This window comes from Rhinolophus ferrumequinum, chromosome 9, assembly GCF_004115265.2.
Source record: "Rhinolophus ferrumequinum isolate MPI-CBG mRhiFer1 chromosome 9, mRhiFer1_v1.p, whole genome shotgun sequence".
NCBI lineage: Eukaryota > Metazoa > Chordata > Mammalia > Chiroptera > Rhinolophidae > Rhinolophus > Rhinolophus ferrumequinum.
The window spans coordinates 79,191,130-79,211,068 of record NC_046292.1 but is presented as its reverse complement, the minus strand read 5'-3'; the positions used below and the strand labels follow the sequence as shown (position 1 = coordinate 79,211,068).

General features: G+C 43.8%; 1 protein-coding gene across 3 annotated transcripts in view; it reads left to right on the top strand.

Moving 5' to 3' along the window:
• JARID2 (jumonji and AT-rich interaction domain containing 2) overlaps positions 1–19,939 on the top strand; it is a 248,946-nt gene that overhangs the window by 146,022 nt on the left and 82,985 nt on the right. The window lies entirely within an intron of this gene.

Sequence of the window (19,939 nt, the reverse complement as noted above, 5' to 3'; positions counted from 1 at the left end):
TAGAGCTGTGCTTTGGATCTGAAATTTGAGATGCATCGCTCAAAGTTTTAATTTATTTTCTTCTATCACGCAGTGTCTTTGTTTAAAAAGCCCCGTGACACGGTCTGTATTAACTTCCATCCCCATTTCCTCTTAATCCTCAGCACTGTCTTGGATGTCATTAGATTGGTTGTTAGCACAGTTAGCAATATGTACGAAGTGTCTCTGCCAGTGTACTGGGCTTTGTATGCTATTCTTTCCAAAGACACTTGGGTCAGTGTCTCAGTGACAAGCCTATTATGTTTCAGAGACTCGGTAACAAATATTCACTCTGCCCCAGTTTGAGGACTGCATCAGGGGAGTTCAAGATGTGTTAAAAAATACACACATCAGTACATATATTGAAACGTGTAATAATACTATCTGTGCTTCCAAACATGGGTGGGTGCTCGGTCACGCATCTGGCATCATCTTTCATCTCTCTTGGGGGAGCAGAATTCTGTGTGTGACAGCACGCAGTCCTTTAGCTGTGCTTGGTCGCTGTCCGTCACCCTTACCTCTGGTACGATCCAGTCAGCATGGGAGTATGGTGACGGACATCAGTAGGCTTCATTTTCTTGGAGGATGGCCCTCTGTTCCTGGCTTCTACTGCCCTTCTCGCATGACAGTGCTGCCGGCTTCCTCTTTGCACGGTGTACCGGTGTTGTGTGACAGCTGTGTGCAAAGCACTCATTGAACTTGAGTTCCCCCCGACAGTGGAAGAGAGAAACTTTGTTCAGGGTGAACGTAAGGAAAATTTCACCACTGCTAATCTGCTCTAATAAATAGTATGCCAAGCATTTTGTCTTACTGAATGAATCAAAGACTCATGGCGGCATTCTTTGGTTACGATCACGCTCTATCTAGTGAAATCTATCAGGGACATAATGTACATTAAGGGTCGACTGGTTCGGCGAGGTTTTGGGCTGGTCTTTGGTGGCCTGGATTATAGGCGGAGGGCTGTGTAGTTTACAGACGGGTAGTGTAATTAGTATATTTGCTTTGAAAAAGCATTCTGTATGTTTTGGGAATTACGTGAATTGCTAGCTATTCTTGTACAGTTAATTACTCTTTCTGAGTACATGTTTTTAGGGTTACCAGTTAGTATGTCTTTTGTCTTGGTGGGGAGGGGGAAAGAAGGAATTGATGTGTTTGTTTTCCTTTAGAAAAATTAAAGTCTGAGGTGTAGACTATGCCAGCCTTAGTTCAACCTGGCAATGAGTTTCCAACCTGCAAATTGAAGCAATTCCATTTTCTCATGATGCTTGTGATGTGTTTTTTAAGTCTTTAGTCAGAATATCTCATGTGTTTACAAAGTGTTATTTTTCTGCAGGAAACCCCCTAAGCTGTGGTTTGATGTAAGTACTTGATGCCATTGGTTTTAAATGAAGTTTGGGATCTTTCTGGCACATAGAAAGCAGTAGAATCCAGAGTCTTTAGGATTTATTTTTCTTTATTGAGGCAAAAATAAAAGGTATCTCTTTAGCCATTAAAAGGTCATCATCTGAATTCATTCTTTGCAAAAGAAAAAGCCACCCTCTTTCTAGAAACTCTTTGCCTGTTTGATGGACAGGGCAGAACAGCCATTGAAGATCTGAAGGCCTTGGCGCTGGTGGGAGTTTCCTAGGTGTTCGGTTTCCTTTCCTTTTTATCATTGTGGTAGATGAGTTTAAAGAATTACACATTAATGTAGTTTTCACTGTGCAGAATGGAAACATGAAGACTCACAGCCTTCAATCAGCCATGCCTAGCAACCCCGCCCTGTACTGTAAAATTACACTCGGTTCTTGTAAAATTTGTGTTTGCTGCAAGAAGTTTCTGAGTATTTTCCAAAACCAGAATGGACAGATTTTTTTTGTCAATCAGGTGTGGACTGACTGTGATAATAAACTCTGGAATAGGGTTTATCTCTTTGGCTGATGGAAAGGAAAGTGTTGCACAAAGACGTCAGTGATATATGGTAGGTTTTTGTAGGTGTAAGTAAATGGAAGATCCAAAATGCATGGTCCAAAAAGGGGTCATTCGTATTGACCACTCAAATGTATAGCAGTTTTAATTGTGCATATTTTATTTTGGGGCAGGTGGAGGGAATAGGTTGGAAAAATGTAAAGATAGTGTTAGTCCTTAAGGACCTGTCACGGGGGCTTGCATGTGGCACCGCAGTTGAGAGTGCGGACTGGAGCTGTGTGGTGTTCCTCTGGCTCGACGACCTACCTGTCTGTTATGTGCTCTTGGGCAGGATCTGTGACATCTCTGGGCCTCAGTTCTCTCACCTGTCCGATGTCTAGGACCACCTCCTGGTGGTTTTGTGTGCTTCACACGTTAATTCACGAAGACCAAGCACTCAGATGTCTATTGAGTACTGGGTGCTAGGCAGATCCTTTTGTTGGCTGTCGTCAGTGAATGCGGCACATGAACTGTTACGTGTGAATATGCACGTTTGTTGGAGATTTTTTTCAAACATGTTTTACAGGGATTTTGATTTATACAAATTAGGATTTCTGTCTTTCCTCCATGGCACCACCACCACAGCCATCTGTGGGCAGATGGAAAGTGTGGGCGTGTGCCCCTCTTTTGAAGTTATTGAGTCACAGGAAAGATCTTTGTGGTTGTGTAGTGTGAATTTCCTCCGCAAAGCTCGGTGTGACCAGGTATTTGCTTGCACGGAGCAGGCAGAAGTGAGGTGAGGTTGAAGTTTGCCAGGAGGACGAGGTCTTGGTGAGCAGATTCTATCTCGGCGGCTATTCACACGTTAGTCCTTACTTCCCCTTGGGGGAAGCCCCTATTTGCCAGTGCTTAATGCTGAGATCCCTGGCACCCTTTGAAAAACAAACTCCAAGAGAGTCTACTGAGCTAGTGAAAAGTACAGACCATGTCTCTGCAGGGACATAACTATTTTCTTTTTGTTTAAGAGCTGCTATATTTTATTTTAGTTAGACCTTTGCCTAGTGTAAGACTTACTGATTTCGAAGATAGTCCTGTTCCAGCAGATTGGATTTTGACTGTGAAGAATTATTTTAGGGTGAGGACGCCATGACTTAGAGCAGTTTGGCTTCTGGATATGAGTACATGTGGAAGATGATAAGAATTCTCCTGGGGTTTTGACAGGTATCCCGCCCACCACACACACACAGGTGAATTAGTAGTGTACATGTTTTCCTTATTCTTTCTGTTCTGAGTTTGTTGATGTAAACTATTTTCATACCCTCAAGTTTGAAAGGAAGATAGGCCCACGAGCATAGGATTCTTGCTTGTCAGGGTGCACTGTGAGACATTGGAGTTATTTACTGTGAACATCCTTAAGAATCTGAAAATCCGAAATAATTTTTACGTTTCCCTTTAATAAAACGCATCAGTAGTATAGTGTCATGTTAAATGATATCATTGCCAAAATTCAAAGCTAAAAAAGCAGCACACAGCTTAGAGATATTTCTCTTAACTTTTGATGTAGATTTTTAAGGCCTTTATGCACAAGGCTATTGCAGATTATTTTGTTGTCACCACCTTGCAGAGTATTTTACGAAGTAGAGATTAGCACTGTTATAATTCTAGAGCTACCTTGACTAAGAAATATTCTTAAGGAAGTAAGGCAGGGGCAAAACTGAGGAATGGAATACTATGTGGCACCTTTAATAATCCCAGAAAATAATTGTGGAATTGAGTATAAAGTGAAGGTAGAGTACCCTAAATAGTTGCCATTTCTGGTGCTGTTCTTTCCTTTCTATGATTGTCTTTCTGGGACCATTTTCCTTTTGCTTTTACCTGAAGGGCTGTATTGTATCTAATATAGGTCTGCTGGGGTTGAGTGACTCTTTCAGCTTTTGTATGTCTGAATGGGCCTTTAAAAGTCTTTTTCAGCCTCATTTAAAGAAAATATTTTTATTTTATGAGAATTGTAGAATCACATGCAATTCTAAGAAGTTCACCTTCATTTTTTTAAAAGATATTTTTGCTGGTTTAGGATTCTAGGGTCCCTTCCACTCCCGTAGTAGTTTAAAGATACGCTTCACTCCACTGTCTCCTGGTTTGCATTGTTTCTGACAAGAAGTCTCTTGTCATTCTTAACTCGCCAAGAAATGTCATTTTCTCCCGTCTACCTCTTAAGATTTTCTTTCTGCCTTGCAGTGGTGTCCTTTGGTCTAGTTTTCTTTGTTTCTTGTGTTTGGGGTTCATTGAGCTACTTGGTTCTGTGGATTTCATCAGTTTGGGAAAGTTTGGAGCCAATATTTCTGCAAATAGTGTTTTTTTGTGTGTTCCTCTTTCCCCCTTTAGGGATTTCAGTGGCACATAAATTTGTCTCCTTGGAGTGGTTCCCTCAGCTCATTGAGCTCTGTTCATTTTGTTTTGGTCTTTTTTTCCTGTGTTTCATTTTAGGTATTTTCTACCCCAAATCTGCAGACATGTACTTTTTAACGTCAGAGATTGTTGTTCTATCTCTATAAATTAGATTTTGATCTTTTTATTATCTGCACTGTCTCTCCTACTATGCTTAGGTTTGCTCTACTGTTTTGAACATATGGAATACGGTTATAATAGATGTATATCTCTGTCTACTAATTCTGTCATCTGTGTCATTTATGGTTCAGTTTGGATTGATGTTTCTCATCGATATGGCCTCTTTTTAGGCGCTATTTTCCTTTTTCTGGTAATTTCTTATTTGATGTCAGGCATTGTAAATTTTCCTTTGTTGGGTGGTGGATATATTTGTATTTTTTTTACCTGTTCTTGAGCATTACTCTAGGGTGTGATTAAGTTATTAGGAAGCAGTTTGATTCTTTTGGGTCTTGGCTTTTTAGCTTTGTTTCATAGGGGCCAGAACAGTATTTAGGGTAGGGTCAGGTTTTCCCCACTACTCAGGTAAAAACGCAAATGCCTACTTGACTTGATGCCCTGTGAGTCATGAAGGTGACCATTTTGGCCAGTAGGTACAGGGCACTGTTCTTGGCCCTGTGTGGGAATCGGGGACTGTTCCCTCTAATCCCTTCTTCCCGTACTTTCCCTTGGGGTAGTTTGCTCACACACGTGTGCTCACTTGTCCTCGGCAAGCACTTGAGGAGGACCCTCGACAGAGTCTGGAGTTTTCCGTGTGACTTTCCCCTCTCAAGTCCTCTGCCCTACAGATTGGCGTCCTCAAGCTCTCAACTCCTTCTCGGCAACTCGTATTCCCCTAGAGCAGGGGTGTCCAAACTTTTTTCAACGTTTTTCACCAAGGGCCATATGCGGTAAAAGACACAAACATCCGGGCCACTCACTCAAGGTGAAGTACGTATTGCCTCACCTAGTTTATTTAAGAAAACTAAATATATTTTTGGAATTTACTGCGGGCCAATAAAAAATGGATTGTGGGCCGCAGTTGGCCCGCGGGCCGCAGTTTAGACACCCCTGCTCTAGAGTCTCCTTGAATTTCCCCTCCTTGTGCCATGGCCTGGAAATTCTCTCAAGGCAGTAAGCTGAGCAGTCATTTGTTTTCCAGCACTGGGGATTACAGTGCGTTATGTGATGTCCATTGTCTTGGGTGGATTTTACTTCTTTCAGGCAGGAAGTAAATCCTGTCTCTATTATTGTCTTAGCTAGAAGCAAAAGTTGCTATCTGTTCTTTGAATACTGAATGAGGGAGAGCAAAAACATCACCAGGAAATGTAACTATAATAGTCTCCCCCTGTCCCCCCATCCATGGTTTCAGTTAACCTGAGTCAACCGTGGTCCAGACAATACATGGAAAATTCCAGAAACAAGCAACTCATAAGTTTTAAATTGTGCGCCATTCTGAGTAGTGTGATGTCCGGTCCCGGACATGAATCACCACTTTGTTCAGCAAATCCACACTGCATTATGCTTCCGTTAGTTACTTAGTATCCATCTTTGTTATATCGACTGTGGTGGTATCGCAGCACCTGTGTTCACGTCACCTTTATTTTACTTCATAATGGCCCCACAGTGCAAGAGTAGTGATCACGCTGCTAATTTGTATATGCCAGAGAGCAGCCGTACAGTGTTTCCTTTAAGTGAAAAGGACGTATAGGAAAAACATAGTATATGTAGGGTTCAGTACTATCTGTGCAGGAAGGGATGCTCTGAAAATTGGGGGAGGGGGCCGGCCTACTGTACTATGTTTGCACTTTATCATACTCAGAGGTGTAACCTTGTCACTTAATTTTGTTAGTCATTAAAAGGGAAAAAAAGTGAATTGTGTAAGCCCTGACACAATGACAAAGAAAATTCCAAAATAAGGGATCAGTGACCTATAAATAGAAAAACCTCACTATTAGAGATCCTTCAGGCTCTGAGGTTGCAGGTCGAGAACCTCTGTCTCTGAAAGAAAAAGAACCGCCTCTCAGTAAATATAACATATTGTGCTAATAATCCTCGTGAAACACCTGGAAGGTTTTATTGTCCTTGTTTTACAGCCAAGCCAGCAAATGTTCACTACACCTTCGTACCGGTAATGGCACATTTCTTAGAAGTAGCAAAGTCAGGAGTAGCAAAGTCAGGATTTGAATCCAAGTCTTCATACCTCCTACCTGGGCTTTTCTGCTACAGCATGTCACCTTCTATTAGGGCCTCAGATGTAGGTCTTAGCCTTATCCACCTCCCGGACAGATGGATTCCAGACAGGCATTCCTTTGGGGCCAGCAGTACCTGGCTCGGTGGGCTGAACCACGGCAGGATCACAGCCCCCTTCTCCCCTCACCGGACTCCCTTTGTGCAGTGCACATGCCCTGTGGCTTCTCAGCTCACAGAACCTCGCAAATGTGCTCTTCTTGGCCAGTGTTTGTATTCCTTCTTTAATGAAAGTATTAATCACAAAATTACTTTCTTCATTGTAAACCAACTTTAGTAGCTTATCTTGATCAAAATGCAGTTTGCTTTTAAAATCATCTTGAGGTCATGCTTTTCTTGCCGAAGAACGCAGGGGAGAGAGGTTGATCCTGGATATGGGGTGTGGAGGACCTCGTCTGTTTCAGGTGGCTGTTCCAAATAGATCTGCGATGACTTGTGATGTTAATGGGTTGTTCCTGTGTCCCTCTGGGAGAATAACTCTTACTTCACTTGTCGTTTAGCTGATCAGAGTTGGTGGGTTTTGAGGGGTAAACATATTGACTCACCCTATAGTACCTACTTACAGATCTGCTTCACCTTTCCTACTGTTCAGGTTTGGAACAGGAGATAGTATCTTAGCGGTCGATACCTTAACCGTGATCTTCAGTCTTTTCTCAGATAGAATGGTCACCACAGTGAAACTGAAAGTCAGATGTCTCCAGGTGGGAAGCAGAGAGAGCGGTGAGAGCATTTCTGATTGGGTCAGAGGCTCTTACTGGCTGAAGCACATGCATGTTCTGTTCGCTGCAAGCACATGCTGTTCACCCACGTTCATGGGTAGGTTTTTTACCCTTGCAGCCAAATCCCCCCCGGGATTCAGTTCAGACCTCTCAGATAATTCTCAGGAGTCCCCTCCTCTGCCTGACCTTTCCCCTCCCCCTTTCCCTCCCCTATGCAAGGCACTGGGTTATCTCTGTTAAAGAGCAAACCCACCTCCTTCCTGTCCCTCACAGTGAAATAGAGCCTGGCCACGGCCATCTGCAGAACGAAGAAATCTGCTGTGATCCATGTAACGTCTTATTGGTTTTGCACAGGAATTATTCATTCATGGGAGGTTTATGGGATTCTCCATCTCCCCTTCCTGTCTTGGATTTGTAACTACTTGGCAGATCATTACTTAGGTGGCACGATGTAGGGGTTGCAAGACAATCTTTGTGTTTCTTTGGTTTACAGGAAGCAGGTCCTTGTTTGTCCTTAGTGAAGCATTTTGTTGAGTCCATCCGCGCCTTCCTTCTTAAATGTTAGGCCTACTTGCGTATGTATAAGAATAGTCTAAAGGTACTAGGCAACTTCCTTTACAGAAGCCTCGTGGTGTAGCCCAGTCAATTAACAGAGGAAAGAAATCTGAGATTTGGGTGGTTTTTTGGGGGTGGGGAAAGTAGAGTGTGGTTGTTGATATTAGAAGAGGCAGGTCCACAAGGATTAAAGTTGGCGGTAGTGTTCGACCTGGTAGAAGGAAGAATATGGAAGTGGGTGGCAAAGGAGGTGATTGACTAAACTTGGGCTGGTATTTTGCGGTTACCCGTGTGGAACATGACTGGCTTGATTTGTTTGGCTTACGTGGCAGGATAGACTGCAGGTCCTTTTGGAATATTTCCGTTTCCCCCGCCCCTCACCCTGCGCCTCTCTCTGAAGCAAAGGCTGATTACTACCCAGACCGGGACGTTTAAGGCTGAGACGTGCCTTGCTTGGTGTGCCTGACTTCTCCCAGGGCAAAGTGCCTGCGTTGTATTCTGGATTGGGTATCTGTGAGGTGGGAGCTGGGAGAAGTTTGTCATTTCTCATTCCATTGCCGCTGACTCTTCTGGCCTCTGTCTTCCTTAGGGCCATGGTGGGGAGGGCGTGGGAAATGGAGTGCGGTGGGCAGTGTGGCAGGGCACTGTCCAGGGTCCCTGTCCTTGGCTGGAGTCTCCTTCTTTGTTTTCTCAGGCCCCTCCTCTCCCTGGAGAGCCTTTCTGCCGCCTCAGTCTCCTTTCCTAGGACTCCGTCTTCCTTCCCTCCTTCCATGCAGAATGGCCACGGCATGTTGCTTAGCCTCTGAGCACATGGTCTTGACTTTACCTCTCGCCGGGCACTGCCTGGCTGGAGGTGTCTCCCCAGAGCCAGGAACCAGGCCTGGGCCCCCAGAGCCAGCGGACCTTCCTGGAGGAGAAAGCTCCCTCCTGCGGGAGCTCCGCTGGCTCCCACATGGTCCGTGAGACCATCTTTCCTGTGACAGCGCACAGCCTTCCAACGCCCTCGTGTACATGAGGTTTTCTAAACTCTTGGAGTGACTCTGGGTCCCTGGGTAGCACACAGGCGTGTGTGGACTATCTTGGATCCATGCCTGACGGCCTCCTTCCTGATCTGAAGGCAAGTGACACTGGGGGGAGACGTCCCTCAGTGATCCTCAGAAGGTTTATGGTGAAACGCTTTTCTGGCACAATCTTATAATGAGGCCTTTGATTAGAAGTTGGGGGAAAGGAGAAAATTTTAAGACTCTAGAATCATAGACTGAATTTGAATCCCAGTTTCTCCTCTTAACTCACATGGGAGAGTCAGTTCCCCAAAAGGACCTTTTCAGGGTGGCTGTGACCCTTACATTCTGCTTACATACATGCAGAGTGGTGTGCCCACCACTGTTCTAAATTTACATATATTAGCCCACTTCATTCTCCCAGCAAACCGTGTGGGATAGGTCTTTTATTATCACTCCCGTTTTATAGTTGAGAAAACTGAGGCATAGACGAACTACTTTCTGCAGAGATAAAGCTCCTGGCATATTGTCAGGACACAGCGAATGGTTTCTTTTCATCTGGAATAAATTAGTGAAGACCCACCATGGAGTACTGATGATGAAGAGAGATGGAAGACTTGCGTTTTCAAAAATGTTTTGAGAGTCCTGAGAATTCTGAGGGCTGGGCGAAGTGACCCCATTTTACCCCTCAGGAAGGATCGTGAACCATAAAGAAGGAGTTTCCAGGGGGTGCTAATATATTCATCAAACTTTTCAAGTTGTTTGCCAGGTACTAGGATGGACCTGGAAGATGGTTCTTTAAGCCTGATTTTGTGGCACAGGAAATCTCCATTCAGATGTAACTTCTGGGGGACACAGAGTGTAAGTGATTAGGGAGTGTCTAGGAAAGTGGGGGCATCTCCAGTAAGGTGACATGTGACTTAGTTTTTCCTTCTGTGGGAGGGGAAGTGAGAGTGGAGGAGGAGACTCTTACTCTGGCTGTGCCCTAGGCCCCATGGTGGAGCTCCTCTTTAATTTCCTGACAGAGGAAGGAGCCGGCTGCAGGCTTCTCAGCCACAGTAACCAGAGGCCGGCCTGGTGCCTGCGGCTCCATTCATCGGCCTGCTGGCTGGATGAGGCTGAGCTGCCTTAATAAGATGAGCATCTTGGGTGCTGCCCAGGGAGGAGACCTGCAAAGCCGGAAAGGCAGGCCTCCTGCCGATCCCTGGGTGGGGCTGAGCCTTGACACACGAGATGGTTCTTGGTGCAGCCTGCTTCTGGAAGGCCTTGCGTGTTTCAGGGCTTTCTCTGCATGAGGTCAGCGGAGCGCTGGCAGGAGCAGAGCTTACTGACTAACTTTTCTTTACCAATACGGTGCGCTTAGGACAAGAGGGTTAACTGATATTTAGGAAGGGCACACGTGGTCATTGGGGGGAAATTAGAAGGTTCCAGTCCAGTCTTCTGTCTTGTAAAAGCCTCAGAACTGACATTGTATTCTTGCAGTTGATGTAAGTAGTCACCTATAGTGAGAGCAGGGCGCACCGCGCACCCCCTCGGCGCAGCGCACCTCCTCCCTACCGCTTCCTGGGGACGGAGAGGACACAGTGACAGCACCTGCAGGGACGGACTGTGCTGGGCTGGGAGCCGCGCAGGTTCAGGCTGCACTGGCCGACGCGGCAGATCTGCAGTTACCAGGGACCCAGGTGATTTTTACAGGTAAAGGAAATAACTTCTCTCAGCAGCAGGTAGGAGCCTGGTGTGTTTTAGCTTTGGCTCCCGAGTCAGTCTAAACCAAGACGTGTTTGTAGGCACTTGAATCTATAGTTTCGATTACGTGGAAAAGAACAGCATTAGCTGCCTTCCATTGTAAGAAGGAACAGGCAAGCCCTGGTCTTCACTTACTCAAAGTGAAAAACAAACCCCAATCTTCATTTCTTTCTTTTATACCAAAGGAAGAATTGACTTTAAACATAAGAGGTTCTTGGTTAATTAAAAGGGATTCGGGCAGACTGTATAATTTGAAAGCTATCACTGTTGCTTTCTGGTTTTGATCAGAAGGTTTTAGTATAAATTTGTATTGGCTCCATCCTGTCTTTAGTTTTAAAATGGTCATAGAAGTTAAGTGTGTGTTAAAGCACCACATCCCTGGCCTGGGTGATTGGGGGTGGGGTAGCACCTTTGATGTATGCGGAGCAACACTGCACAGGAATTCTGAAGCAGGGAGAGAGATCTCTTCTGGCAACTTTTTTTGGCTGTGTGCAGTTTATTTTAAAATTTATTGTTAATGCTTACCTTCCTGGAGTTGTGTATTAATGAAGCTTTTTCATTAGTGAAACTGGGATTCTCTTTATTTTTCTTTTCTGGTGGATGTGGGATTCTGTCCGGGAAAGTCTTTGTAGATACTCACTTCTGCATAAATACTCACCACGGTCCTAGGAGGTCCACGCGCATGGGTCCGAGTGTGGAGCAAGGCATGGGAAGCACGTGGCCTGCCCAGGGCACGTGTGCCCAGCACAGGGCGAGATGTCGGAAAAAGACCGATCGTGTAATTGACCATTAGTTGTTGCTGAGGACAAATTTTTTAGACACTTGTGAGAACAAGCATCAGCCCCCGTAATTTACTTAAGGTTTCCGGTAAGCGCACAGGCTTCTGCCACATCAGTTTAAGGAAAGTGGCCAGAACTTCACTAGAAGCAGTTTTATTATTGCTGTGGCCATTTCCTTTTCCTGTTACCTCGGAGATCTGATTGCGGGGATGTCACTTCCACCTCCCATGCAAATCATGGTCTAGCATGCTTTGTGGTTGCCACGGAAACTGGGTACCAGTTTCTTCCCTTCCTCCTATATCACAGCTCTTCCTGGTCTTTTAAATCTGAACGTCTTTGTCACGTGCTCTGGCCTTTGGCACCCACAAAGGACGTGTGTAAACATGTCCCTCATCTTTTCTGTAGTATCTGACCCTCCTGGAAACATCTTACCATTTCTTAAATCTTCCTTGATGAAATTGAGAGCAAACACAATGACACTGGTCCCAGATGTGCCGGGTTTGTGAGGGTTTGGAGTCACTTTGCTTGTGAGGGTGGTGACAGCCATACATGTCACTTGTGGTTCACATATGAGTGCTTGTGCGGAGGTTGTTTAGACATGGCTTATGCAGAACGTTCCTTGATGTCAGTATCTCACTTGACTGCTTAGCAGCTCAATTAAAAGCAGTGCACATCGTTGTAACTAAGATGGCAGGAGAATATTCATACTACCACAGCCACACACTTCTCTCGCTCTTGTTTTCCTCCCCTTTCATTTTTTGGTAGGGTTGGGTCAGGGGCGATCAGCCAGAGAGGTTTTTAAAGTATAAGCTAATGACTTGTTAGGAGAGAGACTTTGGTTCAGGAGAGAGATTTTGGTTCATTTTTGCTATTAGAAATTTAAAGCGGGGCTGGGCCCAGTGGCTGAGGTGGTTGGAGCGCTGTGTTCCTAATGCAGAGCTCTCTGGTTCGAGTCCCATATGGGCCAGTGAGCTGCGCCCTCTACAGCCAAGATTGTGAACAACGGCTCTCCCTGGAGCTGGGCCTCTGTGAGTAGCCGGAAGTTGGCGTGAGCTGCTGCGGGCTGCTGTGTGTTGCCAAGCATGGGCGAGGGAGCTGTGTCCTACACAACTACACTGAGAAACAATGGCTTGAACTAGAGGGAGAGGCGCGTGGAGAAAGGGGGGAAAACTTGAAAGGGAAGATTGTAATAATAAGTAGATTTTTTTCTTGGAATAAGATAAACATATTTTCTCTTTTGCTTTAGACTCCATCGCTTTGATTTGCAAAGACAGACGTTTTTAAAAGACTATAATCCTCATAAGATACCTTGACAGTTCTGTCCCAGTGGCTTAAAGCCCATTCTGTAAAATGGGTACAGAGCCGACTTCTTCACTGTGATTTTCCTGAGTGTGTTTGGATGGGGCGGGAATTGGGAGTTCATCCCTGTCTAGGCTGTGCCCACTGTTCAAGTTTTCAAAGAATTTGACCCTCAGCTCCCCCAGAGATGAAAAGTCCTTGTTTATCTTTTACCCCCAATGGTTGGTGGAGTAGCTGGTATGCAATAAATGTTTCCATATTTTTGTGAATATAAAGAAAGTCTAAGAGTAGCCAAATAAAGTGTAAGAAAAGGAAATCTTCCTAGAGGAGTCATTATATTTGGGAAGCACATATTCTTATTTAGAATTGTCCAGATCTTTCACACCTTTCTATCCTATTGGAAGATAGGGGTGTTTGTGTGTGTACGTGTGTGTGTTTGAAGTGTTACCCATGCTTTTTTGTTTTACTTAAAAGGGTTGGGGAAGAATCGAGCAAACTTTTTTGATAGTGATATGTCTCCCACTCCCCTTCCTGCCGCCCCCAACTTGTTTCTCCACCCTTCTCTCTATTCTTCTCTCTAGTATTCAGTAAATACTTTCTGGGTCTTAAATTCCACATTCGTCTATACAGAAACCAAAATATCACTTGTAAATATACTCCTTGCGACCTCTCACGACATTGGATTAGAATATAAGGCAGTGCCTGTTTTTAATTTCACAGCAGATTCCAGAGTGGAGTCCTCAGACCAGAGTATAAGGTCACTGAATTTCCATCAGCCATCATTAATTAGTGATGCCAAAAGAAGGGGAAAAAAAAAACACGCCGTCTTGCCTGCAGGCCTTGCGGTTCTTCCTGTGGTGCCAACTTAAGGTCGACTGTGGTTTTCTGACCTCTTTAAAAAGTTTTAAATATTTAACCCGAGTATCTAATTCCATGATAATAAATCTTATTTTCTCATAATGATGGCAATAAACATATCTGGCATTTTCCCCTCTTATCTGATATTCTCAGATTTTGGTTTCCCCAGAGATAGAAAAAGATCTAGCTTTTGCTTGTTTGTGTTCTTGGAATTTTTGAAGAAAATTTCTATAAAGTTTAAATAGTATATATATGACCACTTTATAGAAAGCTTAATTGTGTAGAATTAGCATTAATGTTAATTCCTGTTGTCGACGTATATAAAATACAGAAAGAATAAAAGACATTTAAAAGGAAAACAAAAGCCGTGTCTTAAAAACGGGTCTTTGTTCTGTTACTCATATTTGGTTTCAGACAGTTTTTGAAATGCATGGAGCCTTTTGAGATCTTGTTTCTTTCACATGAAGCACTATTCTGTTGAGTATATAACAGTATAATCGGTCAGGGGTGTTACTGAGTCAAGTAAGTTGTTCTGTGATCATTAAAAAGATACTCTAAGCGAGCATTGGCTTTGATGTGTATAGTATAAATCCATACTGTTGTTATTGGGAATCTTGTGGGAAGGCCATTTTCATCAGTGCCTACTAATCTGGTGGTGATGGCCTACTGGGCATTCTTTCCAGGCACCAAAAGCCCATCTTAGCTCCTACAAATTCCTGGGGAACGAATGGTCTGAAGATGATTCTTCAAATAACCATGAGCATGATCCAGGCCAGTCCTGGGGGTACTTTGTGATTAGCCTGTGGTATATTCATTTACTTATATTAAAAAAAAAAAAATTCTGTCAACTTGGAACTGTGCTGGATGGGATTTTAGCAATTTTTTGTTTTAAATTTTATCGGGGAATATTGGGGAACAGTGTGTTTCTCCAGGGCGCAGCTCAGCTCCAAGTCCAGTCACTGTTTTCAATCTTTGGTTCAGGGGGCGCAGCCCACCATCCCATGCGGGAATTGAACCTGCAACCGTGTTGTTGAGAGCTTCTGGCCACCCCTCCGGAAGCTCAGTGGCACCTCATTGTCCTTCAATCTAGTTGTGGAGGGCACAGCTCACTGGCCCATGTGGGAATCAAACCGGCAACCCTGTTGTTCAGAGCTCACGCTCTAACCAGCTGAGCCATCCGGCCGCCCTAGCAGTTTTTAAATATATGTTGTTTTCAGAGTCATCGTTTCTCTAGAACATAGTTACAAATTTGTGCAGCCTGTTATTTTTCCCCCAAGAAATATGTTTGCATTCATTGTGACAGCCTGCAGACTATTAGAACATTGCAGGGCTGTGATCTTCCTGTTCTGGCAAATGCCATTGTGTAGTGGGGATGGGCACTTGGCTTTGCTAGAGCTTCTAGTTACCCCCCTTTCTTTGTTAGGGATGTTAGCTGCCTTGGCCATAATTTCTCTCCTGATTCTCATTACTTATGCCTCCTACAGTTCAGTCTCATTGAACTAGGCGGAGAGCTCGTATAGAGCGTGTGAATGTGAGCTCATCCTGTCCCACAGATGAGAAATGTAAGGCATAGAGCGGGCTGGGATGCTGTGAGTCCTTACAATGAGAATGTCTAGTATAGCAGCTGACGTGATTTAAGAACCAAAACGGACTGATCTTTTCCATAGAGCCGAAACCCATATGCCTCCTGAATGATGCCCTCTGCTATGTGCGTTTGGGCTGTTGTTTGAAGCCAGAGGAGGGCACGGCAGGTACAGTTTCAGCTTCCCTTTTCTGCTGGAGACCCATTTATTTTGAAGGTCACGAAGAGGAATGACAGCAAACACAAGGAAGGCTTACCCTTGTGACTTTCTGTGTCGCCCTTTTCATCACCATCATGACCTCTACCGCCTCTACCTTTGGTGTAAATAAGTGCTTTTCCATGTTCCTCAGATTTCTTGGTTCAAGCTTCAGATGGTCAGGACAAATTTTTATCCCGATTTGAGGATAAAACATTGGCCATCCCTGGTCCTCAGTCACAAAGGCTCATCTTTACCTTTCTCCCCCCTTTGCCCATTTGGATATTTTTAAGTTCATACTTTAGAAAAATGAAATTAGAATACAAAGAAAATATTTGAGATTGTCAATATCATTTTCTCCTTTAAGGAAGCAATTTAATTAAGAAATGACTGTCCAAAATGTCAGTTTGGATAGTGACACCATGGATTTTCCAAAGAGGTTCTGTCTCCAGTGTTAACCCTTAATCTTGGGGACATTGAATCAGCACCGTCAGCCTAAAGCTGCTGCTGTTGAAATCCCCTTATACTACTGGCCACTAAAGCTGTGCCTGCCAGTGGGAATGGACACACTTGTTTTATTAAGTAGAACCAATAGGGAGCCTGTTCCGAGGAATGCTGGGCCTAGTCAGCAGGCCAACCCTGCTGAGCAGTGCTCATGTGTGTTTGTTAAGCAGACTGGGACCTCCAGGTCACATGGCACCAGCAAGTATAGCACCCCAAAGGGTGCTACTTTTGGAAGTAGAATTTATCCAAAAAGTGAGAGGACCAATCTAGAATTATTAATTTGATTACTGAATCCTTTCTTGTTGATTGGAAATACAAAGTAGGTCTTTGACACTGCCTCACCAATTAAACCAGCCTTCATATCCGGTGTTGGTGACAATGTCCCCATAAGTGTGTGTAATAGAAAGAGCACAGGCTTTGGAATAAAGTAGGTGTTTGTGTTGCATTTATGCTCTGAGCTTCCGTTTCTGATAAATGACAAATGTGATACTTTATAGAGTTGGCTCTAACCCAGTGCTGCTCCAACCTGAGCACACACGAGATCACCTGCAGGACTTGCTAAAACACACCTTGCTGGGCCCCACCTCCAGAATTTTTGATTCAGTAGGTCTGAGATGAGGCCTGAGACTTTGCATTTCTAATAAGTTCCCAAGTGATTCTGATGCTGCTGGTTGGAGGATCAGTCACCTCGATAACCACTGCGCTGAGCACTAAATGCAGGACGTTGTATAAAGCACCTACCGTGTTTGTCCCAAATGAGACCTGGCCGGACCATCAGCTGTCATGTGTCTTTTGGAGCAAAAATTAATATAAGACCAGGTAGTATATTATATTATATTATGTTATATTATATTATATATTATATTATATTATATTATATTATATTATATTATATTATATTATATTATATTATATTACATTATACCCGGTCTTATAGTAAATAAAATAAGACCAGGTCTTAATATTAATTTTTGCTCCAAAAGACACATTAGAGCTGATTGTCCGGCTAGGTCTTATCTTTGGGGAAACACGGTAGATAATTATTGTCCTTTAATAAATAATAAACAGCCATTCTCTGTAGAGTTGCTGTGCAAATGGACAGTGACTGTCCCCGTGGTTAGAAATTCTTGAGGCCAAGTAGCCTTTTTCAGGTAGACATAGCTTTGCTCCCGGCCTACTTGATTTCAAAGGACTATTCTCTTATTTCTGCTGGATAGTTTGTGTGACTCCTTTAGGTAAGAATTTAAATGAGTTCAATTGATTTTTTTTTTTTTCGTCTTGTTTTGTTTCTTTGGTGTGCCCTGTGATCATTTTGTTGTTTTCTGGTTTGGGTTCTCCTTTGTACAAACCTTTACTCAGACCACTGGATGAAGCGTGGTACAAATTTCATCTATTTCTACCCTCTTCCTCCCTTCATAGATCTTGCGTTTAGGCCTTAGCAGATACTCTCATGCTGATTTGAGACCTTGCCTTTTGAGACTTATTTCTTTCTAGGCCCCCAATGTTTCCTTCCTCAGCTTGTTCATCTGCCTTGTGCAGAAACAGAAGAGTAATGTCTTTCCCTCCCTGCGGTTTATTTGAAATTATTTATAGACCAGTCACTGGCTGCATGCCGCCTCCTCCCCTCCCCACCTTCTTTTTCTGGTGTAATTTCACTTTTTGCTTCTGTGCAGGGCGCTCTATCTAAGGACATGTCATGGGAGTGGAGGTATTTTCTTGTCACAAACAGCTAATCAAAGCAGACAGTGTGATTTAATCTTGGATTACCTTTGCAAGGGAGTGTCATAGGCTGGTGATCATTTCGTGTCTATGAGATTATTCCCAGGTCCCCGTAGCTAAAAGCAGGTGATGTAGGTGCAGATGCACCCACAGCTCTGCACCCAGTAGGTCTAGGGGTGTTTTCCACTGTTCCTCCTGGACAAAAGAGTACTGGGTCCTTTCAAGTTATTTCTTCTTTTGTCTTAATACTTAGTATTCACGGGTGGCATTCTGGCTGACAGACAGTGCAGTATCCATCACAGCCCAGTTTTTATGATTCTTCCAGGCCTTAAGAGTTTTTCCCACAGCCGTTTCCAGGGTGTGTGTGTGTGTGTGTGTGTGTGTGTGTGTGTACACGCACGCAAGCACGTGCGGAGAGGTGGCATGGGGTTGAGAATATTTGCATATGATATGTGCCTGAGCACCTTTCATTCTTTCCGGGGAGTCACAGGTTCCAACGTGCACGAGATTTTGTTTAATTTGTACCCCGCAGGGGAATCTACTCATAAAACACATGCACCCCCATAAGTCTGTCTCCACCTTTCATACGTGCCTAACAGTTTCTGTTTTACAAAGCAAGCTGTTTGAGACCAGAGGAGGAGAGATGACACTAAATGACACTGTAGCTGTCCCTTGGCGCATAGAATTCATGCTTCTAGTCGTGTGCTGAGAAGGGCAATTCCGTATACTGATCAACATTTTCTCAGGTGGCTTATCTTTTAAAATGGAATGTGTTGTATTTTTAGCTGTTGGGGTTTTTTTAGGGATGGTGGTATTTCCCAGAGTGTTGCACAGAGATCCGGATGGAGCCGGTTCCCGCCAGGAGTGATGAGGAGAGAGATTTTCACAGACTGCTTGCAAGGGCAAATAGGGTCAGCCCTTATCTGTGTGTGTTTTATCCACAGTGAAGTGTGGAAGGGAACGCGTTGGTTTACCATCACCCTGACAACAGAGGGTCCCCCCAGCCCACAATAGGAACTCACTCGTTTATCTAAGGGTTTCAGAATTTCATTATGTGAATTCCATGGACTGACTTCAAGTATTTTGGGAGAATGTTACTGTGGATTCTCTCCTAGTACTCAGTAGTAGTGGTCTCCTGCTCAAGTCACCAAGTATCCTTCTGGAGCTGCTACCTCCTCTCCTCTCTGGAGAGATGAGAAGAAGCTTAAGTACAATTGGCCCCCCTCCATATCCTCGGGTTCTGCATCAATGAATTCAACCAATTGCAGATCAAAAATATTCGGGGGGGGGGGAAATGTTACATTGTTGCTGATGTGTGCTATGTAGTTAGGCCTACAATGACTGCGCCTGTCCTGAACATGTACAGACAGTTTTTCTTGTCATTATTCCCTAAACAATACAGCATAACAACTATTCACATAGCTATTCACATAGCGTTTACATTGTATTAGATATTGTAAGTAATCTAGAGATGATTTACAGTACTGCACATACAACACCATTTTACATAAGGGACTTGAGCATTCTCGGATTTTGGTATGAGGGGGTCCTGGAACGATCCCCCCAGATACAGAGGGACAGCTGCAGAATAGTGTTCTTACCTTTCTGTATCCAGGGCCTAGAAAGAGCCTTCCTGTGCTGGGGCATTTCTTTGAAGTCTTGCAGTGTGTCTTAATTCATGAAATTTTTACTTGCTATTTCTTATATAGATTTGGGTTTATTTTAATAGAAAAATACTTAAAGTTACCACCAAGTAAAATCTTTAATTTTGGCTAGTTTATTTTAGACATCCTGGATGTTAGGTTACATTAGAATGTTCGTCCTCCGTCCTACATTTTATTTGGATATAACTGGCATATAACATTGTATAAAGTTTAAGGTGTATGTGAGAAACATCCCGACCTGTAGAGAATTTGTATTAGAGTTTATTTGAGCCCAAACTGATGACAGTGGCTGGGAAGCAAAGCTCTCAAATTCTTTGGGAGAATGGCAGTTTGCAGCTTCCTTTATGCAATTTGGAATTAAGGAGGGAAAGTAAGGAAGATGACATGAAAGTGGGAGAAAGAATGGTGGCCATTGGATTACAGGATAGGTAACAAGATTCTGTGCTCCCTTGAGGGTGGTTACTTTGAAAAACAGGAATTTGAAAGGTGTGTTAACGTAGATGGTATCAAAACAATGGACAGGGCTTGTTGCTTGAGGCAAAGATAAACCTTTTATGGAAGAAGTTACATGCCTGAGGCATGACGGCTCACGGTGACCTGCTCAGTTAGGGATTTATGGTCAGATCACCCTAAGAGGTTGCTTTCCGTGGGACGGACCCCCTTTTTCCATTCACTCCTACAACCTGGTGATTTGGTGTGTATGTATATTGTGAAATGATTACTGCAATAAAATGAGTT